The sequence below is a fragment of the Microtus pennsylvanicus genome, chromosome 10 (genome assembly GCF_037038515.1).
Source record: "Microtus pennsylvanicus isolate mMicPen1 chromosome 10, mMicPen1.hap1, whole genome shotgun sequence".
Lineage (NCBI taxonomy): Eukaryota > Metazoa > Chordata > Mammalia > Rodentia > Cricetidae > Microtus > Microtus pennsylvanicus.
Window position 1 is genome coordinate 22,217,170 of NC_134588.1, and position 14,296 is coordinate 22,231,465.

Here is a 14,296-nt window from a genome sequence, read left to right on the forward strand (position 1 = left end):
GAAGCTGAGATTGGCATTTTGGACACTGGGACCGCGATGAAACCACATAGAATTAGGATGCCAGCGTGGGCCGGACTAGGGTCCTGGGAATCCGGGAGCTCAGAGTGGGATATGCCTTGAGCCTGTTGGGAAGAAGAATGAAGGAGTGGGGCCCCAGGCCCCTGGGGAAAAGGGATAAGAATATCCGAAGCTCCAGGCTGGGAGATGAAGGGTACCCCCTTCGGAACCCAGATTTATCGCCTTGGGGACCGCCAGCCTGACCGCGATCCAGTCAGCGTGCACCCACGGCCGGGGGATAGCAGAGGCTGCGGGATGCAAGGGCCGACACCCGCGTACACACTCCCCTAGAGCATGCTCAGTGCGGTCCTGGGAACTTCCTGCCGAGTCGCCAGGCCAGCCGCCTCTGTCCCCTTTGGGGCCGCAGCTCACTAAATTGGAGGCTTGGGGGTACGCGAGTGGGGAATCTCTGTGCCCTCTTGTCCACCCTTTCTCGTCCCGAGGCCTCTGCCTAGCCTATGACGGGCATCAAGGGTTCTGCTTTCCAGAGCCACTCTGGCCTCAGGAGACAGGGGGCGTGGATGTCATACCCTTGCTCCTCGCGCGAGTGGAGGACCAGAGGCCTGGCGACTCGTTGGTCTGCCAGGTGGACCCGCTCTCAGGACACACACGGTGCTCAGTCGCGCGCATTGACTCTGCGCAGCGAGCAGGTTGGGTGGAAGGGGGTGTGTGAGCCTGGCAACATTCGCGCGCTCACAGTCGATGTCACACACAAAGCCACCGCAAGGAAGAGGGAAGGGGTGGCGCTTGCATTTTTTTTTTTTTGTGGCTTTTGGAGCACCCTAGAGCTGCTTACATGCGCGCGCGCATGTGTGTGTGTGTCCCAGAGGATGTTTCCTGATTTGCTGAGGTTGCCTTGGTCTAGGTCTAACAGCTCAGTAACTCCTGGCGCTAATTGCCAGGCCTCGATTTGGTGTTTGTATATGTTCCTGGGTTCCTCTGGGGCCGTGGAGTTGGAAAGCAGCAAGCTGAGGTTTGTGTTGGTTTTTCGGTGGAAGAGTAAAGTCACACTAGATCTAAGGTTACATCGAATCAGAATCTATTAAGATCTAAGTGGAAACACGTTTACTAGCTGACCTATCCCAAGTGTGTTGTCAAGACTGGAGGGATCTCTCACCCTGGACTTGTGGGAGACCCTTTGTCGCTAGAACAAGAGCTCACTTGTCTCAGCCAAAAAAGTCAGACCACCTCATATCTATCTTTATGAATTTTCCCACCCTCCCTTAGTTCCTCTAAATCATTTTATGGCTATTGCTCAGAGCTGAGATGGGCAGGCTTAAGTGTGATTCTGTTAGCATGAGAACAAAGCTCCCCCTTTTAGAGAAATTTTAGTTTTTCTTCTGTTATCAACTTTAATGTCTGTGTGATCCACTTACTTGATGTAGAGCCCTGGAAATGGAGAGGAGGGAAAAGTGGAGAGAGATTGACCTAGGTACCCTTTTTAGGGACAGAAAAAAAGAGGAAGTCTCTGTCTTCAGCAACTGTCTGTGGCCCAGTTGAATGTCTGGGCAAACGGAAAAGATTTGAGTAATTTCTTTCCTGTGCTTCCTTCCAGCCTACCTTCCTAGTTTGGGACACTGGGGACTGGGGTCAGTAGGATAAGGAGTCGACAGGGGCTTGGAACCCCTATTCCTATCCAAATGGCCTGTGTGTGTGTGTGTGTGTGTGTCTGTGTGTGTCTGTGTGTGTGTGTCTGTGTGTGTGTGTCTGTGTGTGTGTGTCCTTGCTTGTGGAGGCCAGAGGACAACAGCACTAAAATTATAAACCTGTGTCACTGCCTTGCTTTTTATTTTTAATTTAAAATTGTGTGTGTGTGTGTGTGTGTGTGTGTGTGTGAGAGAGAGAGAGAGAGAGAGAGAGAGAGAGAGAGAGAGAGAGAGAGAGAGAACCTCAAGTATCAGTTCTTGCCTTCATCCTTGTCTGAGCAGGCACTGGGTTTTTTTTTATGCTGCTTATGCCAGCAGAGACCTAGCTGAGCTCCAGGTTTCCTGTCTCTGTCTCTCATCTTCCCACAGGAGTGCTAGGGCTGTAGGTTTATGTGGGTGGTGGGGGTGCAGCTGGTACTTTAACCACTGAACCATCTACCTATACCTGCCTGGCCTTTTAACAAATGTATGCTCTGGTGGTCAGACTCAGGTCCTCATGCTTGCAAGTGAGTGCTTTCCTCAAGTAGCCATCTCCCCAGTTCTCCTACCGGTTGGATTTAAGGTAGCCTGAGTTGGCACTGGTCCCTTCTTTGAGTATAGCTGTCCCTGTGAACTCCAGCGACTGTCGCAGCCAAGCTCTCTGAGCCTTTGGATCGCCTCCTGAGCCTCGTGCACATTCCCCAGTGCTTTGTGTGTAGAAGTGTGAACGCTGTGTTCATTACCGATTCACACATCTGTGTACATTTTTATAAAGACCATGTGCATATGGATGAGCATCCACAGCATTCCCAGGGAGAAGCTGGGAGCTGGGAGGGACCCCAAGAGTTAAGATCTATGCAGATTCCCTTCCCATGCAACTTACGCGCAGTTTCAAAAGAACCCCCCCAGCCTTGTGCTTAGCTGGCCTCCCAAGCATGGAAATGCCAGTAGTCACAGCTCAGGGGCTTGTCCAAGAAGAGTGATGGCTCACTAGTCTTTCCGGATGTCATTCTGCCATTGTGTATGTGTGTGTGTGAGTGTGTGTGTATGTGTATGTGTGTGTGTGTGTGAGAGAGAGGGGGGGGGGAGTTATGTCTGTAGATAACCTCAGGTGTTATTTTTCAGTCATCATCCACTTTTTTGATTTTGTGGATCTCTTACTAGTCTGGAACTCACTAAGTAGGTTAGTCTACTCTTTATCCCTAGTGCTGGGAATAGAGGTGCACACTACAGTGTCATAGGCTCTTTTTAACCTGAGTTCTGGAGACCAGATGCAGACCTTCATGCTTGCATGGGAAATACTTTATGACTGAGGCCCTGTGTCACCTCAGAGTCACATTTTGGGAGGGGGATAGGGATAGGTGGTGATCCAGAAATGTCAGTAAAGTCATCAAGGGCAGCCATTGGGAAGATCTGTATTGGGGCTTTGGTACCCTGTGTCACCATTCAGCATCCTCACAGGTAACCCCACTCCTGAGAGACTTAAAGAGTGTTGCGTGTGGCTTTATGTTTTTCAGGTTGTCCTGGCCTGGGGGCGGTGGTGAATGGCAGGTCACCAGAGTGACAGCCTGTGTCCATACTTTTATAATGGGTCTGAGGAAAACCTATGCAGCTCGCATTGTCTCCGGAGTTGCCATATGACAGCGGATGTGTAGGGAGGGGGGTTGCTGGTGCTGGCGGAGTAAAGTAGAGGGTAGTGTTGATGGGGGAAGTGTAGACATTCCAGGCACTGGACGAGGGAAGACATCATGTGTCTAGGGAGAGTGGAGGAGCCTTCTGGGTGACAGTTGAGATGTCTGAGTGGGAAGCAAATGTTTGGAACCCCGTCAGTGCAGGTTCTACCAGATTGCCTTTAAAGTTAATGCCTGCTTTGAAGTAGAACCACTCTCAATAGCCAGAAGAGATGGCTTTATTTTAAATCCCTATTTTCAAGTGAATAACGATATCCCCATCTTTTGAGATTTTGCATAGTTTTGATTCCCTACCCCCCGCAGGGTACCATGTAGCCCAGGCTGCTCTGAAGCTCACTTTGTGGTATAGGCTTGGCCTGAGCTGATCTTCCTGCCTCCACATCCCAAGTGTTGGAATTACAGGCACTACACAAGGTTTATAAATGCCCAATTTAGTTCATGTCCCTATACTGTTTAATGTGCTGTTAACATGCTGTGTCCATATAGACCCCCCCCCCGTGTGTGTGTGTGTGTGTGTGTGTGTGTGTGCGCGTGTTTACATCCCTATAGAATTCCTGAAGAGACCTAGGTTGATGTCAGTTAGGTATCTTTCTTAATTGTTCCCCACCTTATCTTTTGAGAATCTGGAGCTCATTGATGGAGCTAGGCTGGTTTACCTGTAAGCTGTACACCTGTTGGTGTGTACCAGTGCACCTGGTCTCTTATGTGGGTACTGGGGATCGGAACTCCGCTTGTGCAGTGGGCACCCTATCTACTGAGTCCTCTCCCTAGTCCTAGTTTTTATCCAGTATCTACCGTGAGCAGTGGCCAGAGCTGATGCTGGGGATGAAGATGCTCTTCCTCTGAATGACCTTCTCACAGTTAATGTGGCCGAGCTGTCCAAGCGTGCTGATGCAGACTTGGCGTCCTTGGAACGCTGCCAAGACGAGGTCCCAGGAGCCCTGGTACCGTGACCATGTGCTCAGCTAGGAGAGTGACGACTTCTGCTGCTGTGCATTTGGTCATCTGAGCTGTTTTCTTTGTCTTTTTTTGTCAGTTCCACAGTTAAATTTATCCTTCCCTGGCTTGGTCCTGGGAAGGCCGTGTGTGCTGGGGGAAGGTTTAGAGGAATTGTTTTATTTCTTCAGACTCCCACAGTTCTTTTGTCTAGCCCACAAACTTCTAGAATGAAAACAGGCCTTCCTTTTGGTATTCTGTAGTCCCAAAAGTCTAGACAGGCAAGGCAATAAGCCATTGCTGGTGTTTGAGTGTGAGCTCAGAAGTCTATGTGACATGGCTTCTTCAGTTGCTCTGAACTTTTTTGGGGGGGGGAGCTAGGGTGTCTTACTGATCAACAACACTGGTCGGGCAGGCGAGCCCCAGGGTTCCTACTGCCCCTGCCTCCCTAGAACTAGGATGTGTATTGCTTCTTATGTAGTTTTATGTAGTTGCCAAGGATTCAAATCTAGGACTTCATGCTTTTGTGGCAAACACTTTGGGAATCGAGCCACCTCCCTTGCCTCTTAACGTCTGGGTTTGATGGGTGTAGCTGCCTTGTGAACTGGCACTGTCTCTCTCTTTCACTGCCAGGCCTGTGTTGCTGCCTGCTGGATGTTGCTCCCTGCTGGAGCGGCTACGTAGAAGATTGGTAAAGAGTCTTTCTCTGTGCTATTGCCCCTGAGTTCAGGAATGACATATATTCCCACACTGTGGTTGCTGCTAAGAGTTGCTTTACCTGAGTTGTGAGTGGAAGCCCGTGCTTGTAATCCCAACAGTCAGCAGTCAGAGGCAGGATTATTGCAAGTTCAAGGCTGCCCTAGTGTACATATCTAGTTTGACACCAGCTAGGACTACACCTCAAGCCTCTGCCTCAAAACAGCAAAAGTGCTCTTTCTGCTCATGGCCCTTTTTAGCTCAGAAAATGGCCCAACACAGACCATTGACTTACTTGAAACATTGTGAGGTTTTGTTTTGTTTTTTAATTGAGTTGCCTAACTTTGTAGATAACAACAGTATGTTTTGACGGCAAAAGATTGGACGTGCCTACTGGCAGAGCCTTTGTCTGACATGCTTGAAGCCCCAGGTCTAATTCTCAAAAGAAACTTGTTTCCCCTGTGGTGTGTGAGTGTGTGATGCGCCTGTGTGCACACGGGTAGAAGCCGGGACAGGACATCAGGTGTCTTCTTTTATTGCTTTACATCTCATTGCCTTGATACAGGGTCTCCTCTCTCATCCGTTTGGCCAACTAGCCTGGGTGATCAGTGACTTCTCATCCCTTGGGATTCCCGTCTCTGCCCCCCACTGCTGAGTTACAGGTGTTCACAGTCATGCGAGGCTTTTGCAGAAGTGCTGCAGGGTTCGCTTTGGTCTTCAAGCTCCCTTAGCATTCTTCCCCAGCCGAGCTATTTCCCGAGTTCCCTTGCCTGGAGCTAGGAGGAGCAGCATTTGACTGGGGTAGGGAGAGGAAGGAGGGTTTTCCTTTGTTCCCTCCTGACAAGTATCAGGAGGTGTCAGAGGCCTGGTAAGACCTCTGCCAGCAATGCCGTACCACCTTCTACGTGAATTGCCTCCTTTTGTTGACGTTCTAGTTTCTCTACACCCTCCCCCTTTCACTGTGTTTGTGATTTGAGTCCCTGCTCCTTGCCAGCTTTGACGGCAACATTGTTCAGTGGGCAGCATTTGTGTTCCGTCATTTTGTTCATATAGACGTGTTTCTCTTGGCTAAATACCGTCATCCTTCTCTAGTTTTGCAACTCAAATGTTCAAGAACTTTTGCAAGGGCAGACATGTCTCCTAGATGTTCTAGTTTCTGTTTCTGAGCAAGAGCAACTATGGCGAAAAGGATTTATTTGGCTTACATTTCCAGATCACAATCCATCGCTGAGGGGAGTCAGCGAAGAAACTGGAAGCCAGGACCAAGGGGGGAGCCCTGCTTATGGACTGACCCTCTTGGTCTAGTATTAAACCTGGCCTATCTGCCTAGAGAGGGCGCTGGAACAGTGGGTGGAACCCCTCACATTATTCAGGAATCACACAAGGCTGCGGGCCAATCTGATGAGGTCAATCCCAAGTTGAGACTCCTTTGTCAGGTGACTCTAGGTTGGGTCAGGTTGATACTGAAGCTAACTAGGACACTTGCCTTTTTATTTGTTCTTTTTTTTTTTTTTTTTTGAGACAGGGTCCCACGTAGCCCATTGTGGTCTTGAACTTGTTGTGTTGCCTTTCTTTGACCTTGAACATCTGATTCTCCTTGCTTCTCCGCCTAAAATGTTGGGATTGCAGGCTTAAGTCCCCATGCCTGACCGATACAGTCTGGGGATCAAACCTTCGTGCTTGCCAAGCAAGCGCTCTCCCAACTAAGCCACACCTCTAGCCCTGGCTTAGTTTCTCCGGAATTCATTATGTAAACCAGGCTGGCCTGGAATTTGTGGCAATCCCCCTGCGTCTTCTTGCCAAAGGATGAAATTACAGGTGTTTGCCACCATACTTGATTTTACTAGATTTTTTTGGTTCAGATAATCTGAAAGGAATGGGGAGCTCTTATTCTCACAGTAGAAACTCTGTTTCTGGGCACAGGGCGGCACACTGGAGCCACAAGAGAAGCCAGGGTGGCTGGTGAGTGTGTGGAACTCCTGAAGGCGAGGCCTCAGCAGCTGGCTGGCTGTCCTCACGTGGGCCAGCTGTGTCCTGGGGCCCCTTCTGATCATCCAGCTTCTCTTGTGTTTATTTGATGGCTCTGGTGTGTGCACTTGGCTGGGATCTGTATGCCCACGCTAGCTTCTTTCATCAGTGTAGAAGGACATGCGTCAGTGTGTGGCTTATTTTCAGGGTTATTTTCTTCTGGTGCATCTTTAAGAGTTTGGAGTTCCATATCAATCTGAACTTTGTGTGTGTGTGCATGTATACATACTTATATGCATGCATGTTTGTGTGTGTGGTACATGTTTGTGTGCTGGAGGTCAGAGGTCAGCCTTGCATGTGGAGCCATAACCTTGTGGTTATTTGTCAGTTTTAAGATAAGAGTCTCATTGATACAAAACATGAGTCCACTGAATCCTCCTGTCTCCACTTCCCCAGTGCTGGGATCACAAGCACATGGCACCATATTCAGATCTTTTTACCTGGATGCTGGGGATCATACCTGAATTCTTAATGGTTTCAAAGGAACCTCTTTACCCACTGAGCTGTCTCCCCAGCACTCAACTGGGAAATCCATAGACCTTTTATTGAGAATGAAATTCCTAGGCTCATGAAAAGCAGCAGATTGGCACTACGAATCTCTCTCTCTCTCTCTCTCTCTCTCTCTCTCTCTCTCTCTCTCTCTCTCTCTCTGTGTGTGTGTGTGTGTCTACACACCATATGAGGTCATCAGCTTATTGACATATTATCTAAAAAAATTGAAAATTGTAGGGATGAAGAGCTGAAGTCAGTTATGGACTAGCTGTCGGTTAAATGAATGAGTTGCTATTTCAAACTGCCTTTTTTCAACTTCCCCTTTAAATAGTTTCCACCTTTTTATGTGTGTGTGCGTGGTCCAGTGTGTATGTGTTTGCACACATGCATGCCTGTGTGCATATGCGAATATACTTGGGGTGTGTGCTCTTTTGTGGCTCGTGCTTACAGAAGCTTAAATCAAAGTCAGCCATTCCCCTCTCTCCTTTCACCCTGCGTTTGAGACGGACTCTTGAATGTGGAGCTCAGCCGGTTGCCCAGCTAGCTCCGGGGCTCTTCTCCCCTCCTCCCCAGCACTGGGAGTACAGGTGTGCACTACGATACCTTAAAGGTTTTCTTTCTTTTTTCTGAAGTGGGTTCTGGGGAACTGAAGTCAGGTCCGTGCCTGGTTAGCATGTTCCAAGTCTGGAAAGTCTTTCCGGTGCAGTAGCTTTAAGAGAGATCTTTCTGTTTCTTTACTGTCAGCCTTTAAGTGGAACTGCTACAAGGTCACTGTCCCCTCTCCTGTTGCTCCTGGAAAAACAGCAAACCTCATCATTTGAAGGCATAGTTTGAACTCTCCTTTCATCCCAACACAGAGGTCTCACTGTGGGTTAAGGTCCCTATTTCTTTCGGAGGCTTAGGACAAAATCCGCATCCTTACCACTTGCAGTTCCCAGTGGCTGCCTGCATCCTGAGGCAGTGCCTTGACCTCCGGTGCCCTTCCAGAACTGGGCCCTTCCATCTGCTGCTTTGCTTGTTTGCTGAACAGAGCAAGGAATGATCCTCTGCTTTTTAGACCCCTGGGTTCAGCCCACAGTATAATCCATGACCATCCTCATGGTGATCCTAATGTTTTCACGTCCACCTCGCCCTGTGAGGTAGCACAGGGCAGGGTCCAGGGCTGAGAAACTGAACATCCTCAGGGAAAGTTCTTCTTTCTGCTTACCAGGGTCCTCAAAACGCCTTGGAAAAGAACGATTCCTCATTGTGCCACCACAGGAAACTTACCTGCTTCCTTGTTCATGTATGTATTTATTATAAATACAAATATACATACATCTATGGAAATACAATAAATATGACTAGGTATTTATTGTACTTATACATACATATATGTATTTATATACACACACACACACATATATATATAATTAATTGTATGTGTGATGAGTGTGAGTGTGGGTGTGTGCCATGGCGTGCATCTGGAGGCCAGAGGATAACTTTTGAGAGTCTCTTCTCTCCTTCCATTTTGCTGAGCCAGGCCTCTCCCGTTGGTTCTGCCCTATTGCGGATTCCAGACTAGATGGCCTTTGAATGTCCCAGTGATTGTTCTCTCGGGGCCTCCCATCCTTACCTGGGAGTACTGGGATTCTAGACACACGTTACTGTGTCTGAGTTTTTAATATGTAGGTCTAGGGGCTAAAACTCTGGTCATCAGCACCTCTGCCTGCCATGTCACTCACTCAGGAAGGCGGTCCTTCCCTGCCTTCTGAAACAGATGCATGCCATTCTTTCCCAACACACATTGCTGTCTAAATAAGATTTGAGTTCTGCTAAGGCCAGAGATGAGCCAAGAAAAAAGTTGCACATGCTCCTCGTTATGTAATGGTTGAGAGCTGTCATTACAGTGCAGAAACAGAGGTTCTGAAGAAGTGTGCGTGAGGTCACTAGTCACAAGTGCCAGAGCCGGGGCATACAAGCCTGCTCTTTTTTGTTTTGTTTTGTTGCTGTTGTTTTGAGACAAGTTTTCTTTGTCTACCAGTCCTGAATGTCCTGGCACTCCCTTTGCAGTCCAGGCTGGCCTCAAACTCACAGAAATCCACCTGCCTCTACCTCTGCCTCTTGCGCCACCACCGCCCGTCTAAGCCTGCGTTCTTAATCACGTTGTGTTTCTTCCTTACAAGTGGTCGTGCAAAAAGAAAATGAGAATGTGCCATGGGAAAACCTGCGATCAAGTAGAATCGCTCCTCTTCTGCCAAAGAGATGGCAGACAATAAATATTGCCTGAAGTAATTGGATGGTACTAATGATGGCTCCAAGTTAATGGCCTCCTTGTATCTTCCATTCTTTGCAGGGTAGCTGCTGCGTGGCTTGCTGTGGTCAGCAGGATGCTGTTGAACCCCATGTGTAAGCAACTTTTGAACAGCACCTGTGTGTTTCTGGTTGCTTTGTCTGTAACTCAGTTTGCTGTCTCAGAGCTGTAGTGCAACTGTGAGAAACATGCCCAGGCTAGCCCAGTGGGGTGAACCTGGCTATGTCTCCTCACTCCTCCCAGATCAGCCAGCCTTCTAGGGACCCTTCCATTACTCATGATTACCCGAGTATTACTTTGGTCAGTTCAGTGTGGCCTGGGTTAGGAGAACCTCCCTGCTGATCTGTACAGACTTGTAAACACCACGTAGCTGTATTTAGTCACTGAGTTCCAGGGAAAGTGGCTTCTGAGCAATTGATGGTCAGATCATGTTAGATACTTAAATGACAGAGGGACTGACTTTCGTGTCCTGTGAAGCTCGGTGTGTGTCACTTACAACAAATTTATATTCTATTCTGATTGTACTTTAGAGCCAACAATGTCCCACTGTATATGTCCTTTCCCTCTTTTATTCTTATTATATTAATTTTTTTAAAGAATTTATTTTCAGTTTTAACTGTGTGTCCATGTGCCCGTGTGTGTGTGTGTGTGTGTGTGTGTGTGTGTGTGTGTGCGCGCGCGTGGGCCATGATGTCTAGAAGAGGGTGTCAGAGCCCTTGGAGTGAGAGTTATAGGTGGTTTTGGCTCCTCTGCTGAGCCATCTTATTTATTAGTGTGTATGTATGTGTGTGCCCATGTTTTGTGTGTATGTGTGTGCATGTGTTTTCAAGAGTGCTGCAGGGTATGTGTGGAAGTCAGAGAATTTTAGGGGAGTCAGTTCTCTCTTGTGTTAAGGCAAGGTCGCTTTTGTTTCTGTCGGTGCTGACTACAGGATAACTGGCCCGAGAGTGTCTAGCTGATGTCCATCTCTCTGTAGGAGTGCTGGGATGACAGGAACGTGCTACCCCCGCTAGCCCTGGACTTAGACCATCAGGCTTGCATGGCAAGGGCTTTACCTGCTGAGCCATCCTGCCAGTCCGTTCTTATTTGTTGAGACAGAATCTCACATAGCCTAGGCTGACCTCAAACTGGGTTTGTCGCCAGGGATGACCTTGAATTGTGGATCCTTCTGTCTCCATCTCCCCTGTGCTGGGGTTATGGGTACATGCCATTATCCTCAGTTTTTGAGGTGTTGGAGATGGCCCAGTGATTTACACATGCTGGGTGGTTCCATAGCCTTCCACAACCCCTTCATTAGTCTCTTACAGTCGTGGTTTATGTCTAAGAACTTCTCATTTCATCGGCCCTTTCCTTCCATTTAACAACAAGACAGTGACATGCTTTAAATGCTGAAGAGTTTCCCTTAGAAACACTTATGTACCATCCGCAAACTTAGTATTACCTACTGATATTGCAACTTTTTACTTAAATCCACAATAAGAAAACCATAGCCTCAGAATCTTATTGGTGGCAGCACTTGCAGGCTTTATGAACGTTCTCGCCTTTGCCACCTATGATGAGCTTTGACACTGTCTAACTGGTTCAGTTTTAGTGGCTTAGAAAGAAAACCTAGCCAAGGATCAGCCTACTATGAGCAGCTGGCCAGTTAGCTAATAAAGTGTTTTTTTAAAAAGGATTTCTTTATTTCTATTTATGTGTGTATGTGTGTATTTTATGTCTGATGTGTGCCATATACATGCAGGTGTCTCAGAGGCCAGAAAAGGGTGTTGGACCCCTGGAACTGGAGTTACAGGCATCTGTATTTATGTTATCTGTATATATGGTATAACCATCTGATGTGGGTACTGGAAACCCAATCCAGATCCTATGGAAGAGCAATATTCCCTCTTAACTGCTGAGCCTTCGCTCCAGCCCTGCTAATAAAGTTTTATTGGACAATGGCTGTATACATTTGTTGATGTGCTGCTCATTTTGTTAATAATGTTTGCTGGAAAATAGCCGGGCCTGTTGGTTCATGTATTACCCATTTTGTTAGAATTGTCTGGGAACATGGGTGTTCTCATATGTTCATGTGCTATCCATCTTGTTACTGAAGTTTTGTTGTTCTTGTTAGTACAGGTGTGTGTGTGTGTGTGTGTGTGTGTGTGTGTGTGTGTTACTAGTGTTATGTGCACCATGGCCTCTCCCATCCGTCTGACTGTTTTACCTGGCAGTGGAGGTCAGCAGCCTGAAGGAGCTGGACTGGTCTGCAAGACCTGAGTGTTTGCTTGCAGGCCCTTAAAGAGAAACATTTCTGCCTCTGGAAGGAATGATTGCACAATCCGTAGTTCTTGGGACGTGACGCCGCTCAGGTGAACTTGCCTTCTCCTGCTACCTTCCAGCGAAGGCCGGTGTCCAAACTGGGCAGGTGTGAGAACCCATCCGCCTTCAGCCTACTGAGCCCTGACAGTTAACTCTGTCTGCTTCCTCCGGTGGCTATTAGGCTTGCTAGGGAACTCTCAAACAGTTCCAGAAGTGTGTCATTGTATAACTACTGTACGCCTCCCTCTTTTCATTCACGTGAGGCTTTCTGGTGGAAACAAATTGGAATTAAAATGGACGCAAATTCTGTTCAAGTGCTGGTTATTTATTCATTAGGGGCCAACCAAGCTGTGTGTGTGTGTGTGTGTGTGCGCGCGCATGCGTGCGTTTGTGTGTGTGTGTCTGTGTGTGCATGCGTGCGTTTGTGAGTGTGTGTGTGTGTGCGCGCGCATGCATGCATTTGTGTGTGTGTGTGTGTGTGTGTGTGTGTGATATAATGGAGTCTATTAGAGAAAGAGTTAGAGAAACTATGGCTGATTCTGGCTTCTCTTAAAAGCACCTCTCTATGTGAGGGTGGTATTGCTGCGGAGCACAATACTATTTAGAGACATTAATCAAGAACTTTTGTAGTTAAAATGGTTTGCTATTTTTTTTAAAGAGCAAAACAGAACAACAACCCCCATTCAGACCTAATTGGGCCCCTAACCGCCACATTCCTTCAGTGCTATATTTTCCAAGATGATTCTGTTATTTTTGTCCCATGGCTCGTTGGATGGCTGGGCAGGAACTGTGGCAGAAAGGGCTTCAGAAGGCTCTGGCCAAGATATCTCTTTAGACTTTGAAATGCTAGGTGAAGCATGGACACTGACCTGTTTATTTATTGACAAGATTGGAGGCAGAATAAATGAACTTGGACTATAGCCCGAATGGCTGAGGGAGCAGGGGTGGTGGAGTCTTCGACATTAGAGGAAGTTTGCCTGAGCATTTTCATTTCTTAAATACTCTGTGTGCATGTGTGTGTGTGTGCGTGTGCACGTGTGTATGTGTGTGTGTGTGTGTGTGTGTGTGTGTGCGCGCACATGCCATGGCATGTGTATAGAAGTCAGAGTGTCTCACGTTCCCACTCTTGAGTCAGGGCTGCTCCTCTTTCTGCCATGCTGCTTTCTCCAGGATAGTTGGCCTGAAAGGTCCTGGGGGACACTCTTCTTGTCTCTACCTCCTGTCTCATCGTGGGGGTGCTCAGATTACAGGTGCAGAGCAGCACACCTGGCTCGTCACATGGACTCCAGGGACTGCACTGTGGTCATTGAGTTGGCACTTTTACCTGTAGAGCTGTTTCCCTAGTTCCTCTCTTGATCTTTGTTAAGGTTATCTACTGATTTCCTGGCCAGCCTGGGCTACAGACACTCTTATCAATAAACAAAGCTTAAGTTCATGGCCAGCCTAGGCTACAGACACTCTTATCAATTAACAAAACCTGAGTTCATGGCCAGCATGGGCTACGTAAACCCTTATCAAAAAGGAAAAAAAAAACTAAACCAAGCAAAAAAACTGAGATAAGAAAGCCAGATTCATGCTTATCCATTCTGTCAGAATTAACCCAGTTCCATGAGGCCTGACCTACTCCTGAGACAGACACAGCATTAATCCTTCCTGAAGATGGAGCCTCCATGACTCAGGTCTTCGGCTAGACCTTCTGTCTTAAAGATTCCATCACCTCCCCACCACTGTACTGGAAAGCAAGCTTCTGGCTCATGGAGCCTTTGGGAGGTCGCAAAGCAGAGCAGTCGGGTGTCAGGTGGTCACGTGATTTGAACATGAATTGCTGCTGATCTTTCTTCAAAGCCCTGGGAAGATCACGTTACACCTTCGTGTTCTCTAGCCTCACACTAGAATTTAGCAATTCTTTCACTTTTTGCTTTTTGAGACAGGATGTCTTGTAGCCTAGGCTTACCTCTCTTCCCTATGTAGCTGAGGGTGACCTTAAACTTCTGATCGTCTCCCTCTACCACAGGAATGCCGTTATTATTCCGGCATCCCCTGCCACGCTTGGTGGCTGGGTTCAGGGAGGCAAGTCTTTGGCCAGCTGAGTCTGTTCTGGGCTTCGGGTGGCAGCCTAAGTGCTGTTTGTAGCTTTGTCAGCACCAGACAGCCAATATTTTGAGACAATAAGCAGC

General features: G+C 47.8%; 1 protein-coding gene across 2 annotated transcripts in view; it reads left to right on the plus strand.

The window, feature by feature from the left end:
• Mgat5 (alpha-1,6-mannosylglycoprotein 6-beta-N-acetylglucosaminyltransferase) overlaps positions 1-14,296 on the plus strand; it is a 293,844-nt gene that overhangs the window by 756 nt on the left and 278,792 nt on the right. The window lies entirely within an intron of this gene.